The sequence below is a fragment of the Sardina pilchardus genome, chromosome 16 (genome assembly GCF_963854185.1).
Source record: "Sardina pilchardus chromosome 16, fSarPil1.1, whole genome shotgun sequence".
NCBI classification, from domain to species: domain Eukaryota; kingdom Metazoa; phylum Chordata; class Actinopteri; order Clupeiformes; family Clupeidae; genus Sardina; species Sardina pilchardus.
In genome coordinates, this window is record NC_085009.1 from 32,509,137 (window position 1) to 32,511,074 (window position 1,938).

Here is a 1,938-nt window from a genome sequence, read left to right on the forward strand (position 1 = left end):
TGCACCTCCTCATAACACTTCCCCACTAATATGGTGAGCACCTCCTCATAACACTTCCACACTAATATAGTGTGCACCTCCTCATCTTCCCCACTAATATAGTGTGCACCTCCTCATAACACTTCCCCACTAATATAGTGAGCACCTCCTCATAACACTTCCACACTAATATAGTGAGCACCTCCTCATAACACTTCCACACTTGGTCTATCATAGTAGTCTGAGTGTTGACTGCATAATGTAAATATATTGTATGTATTGAAAGACTAATCAAACTGTAGTAAAGTAATCTCCGACAATGTAACGGTAATCTGAGTACACATTTGTTTCATGTAATCTGGTCTGGTTGTAGTTACTTGGTTTTTATTAACTCAACAGACGCACCCCCACACACACACACACACACACACACACACACACACACACACACACAGAAGCCTACACACATACTTATGCTGCTGCAGCTGTGACCTTATGAACTGTGTCCCCTCAAAGCTTTGGGCAGCAGCTTCAGCACCCTGGACAGCTCCCACTGAGATAGTGTGCACCTCCTCATAACACTTCCCCACTAATATAGTGAGCACCTCCTCATAACACTTCCCCACTAATATAGTGAGCACCTCCTCATCTTCCCCACTAATATAGTGTGCACCTCCTCATAACACTTCCCCACTAATATAGTGAGCACCTCCTCATAACACTTCCCCACTAATATAGTGAGCACCTCCTCATAACACTTCCACACTAATATAGTGAGCACCTCCTCATAACACTTCCAAACTTGGTCTATCATAGTAGTCTGAGTGTTGACTGCATAATGTAAATATATTGTATGTATTGAAAGACTAATCAAACTGTAGTAAAGTAATCTCCGACAATGTAACGGTAATCTGAGTACACATTTGTTTCATGTAATCTGGTCTGGTTGTAGTTACTTGGTTTTTATTATCTCAACAGACGCACACCCACACACACACACACACACACACACACACACACACACACACACAGAAGCCTACACACATACTTATGCTGCTGCAGCTGTGACCTTATGAACTGTGTCCCCTCAAAGCTTTGGGCAGCAGCTTCAGCACCCTGGACAGCTCCCACTGAGGTCCCCTGAGCTGTACAGTGAGTTCTGGTGCTGATTGGGATGAGGGTAAAATGATCCAAACAGCAGTGTAAGGGGAATGCAGTATTCAATATTCTGATGTAATGTAAATAGCAGTTCTGTCCCTCCCACACTGTTAAAATGGTTAGCAGCCAGAAACCCCCAAAGCCCCACTAATATAGTGAGCACCTCCTCATCTTCCCCACTAATATAGTGAGCACCTCCTCATCTTCCCCACTAATATAGTGAGCACCTCCTCATCTTCCCCACTAATATAGTGAGCACCTCCTTATAACACTTCCCCACTAATATAGTGAGCACCTCCTCATAACACTTCCCCACTAATATAGTGTGCACCTCCTCATAACACTTCCCCACTAATATAGTGAGCACCTCCTCATAACACTTCCCCACTAATATAGTGAGCACCTCCTCATCTTCCCCCACTAATATAGTGAGCACCTCCTCATAACACTTCCCCACTAACATAGCGTGCACGTCCTCATCTTCCCCCACTAATATAGTGAGCACCTCCTCATCTTCCCCCACTAATATAGTGAGCACCTCCTCATCCTCCCCACTAATATAGTGAGCACCTCCTCATAACACTTCCTCACTAAGATAGTGAGCACCTCCTCATAACACTTCCCCACTAATATAGTGAGCACCTCCTCATAACACTTCCCCACTAATATAGTGAGCACCTCCTTATAACACTTCCCCACTAATATAGTGTGCACCTCCTCATAACACTTCCCCACTAATATAGTGAGCACCTCCTCATAACACTTCCCCACTAATATAGTGAGCACCTCCTCATAACACTT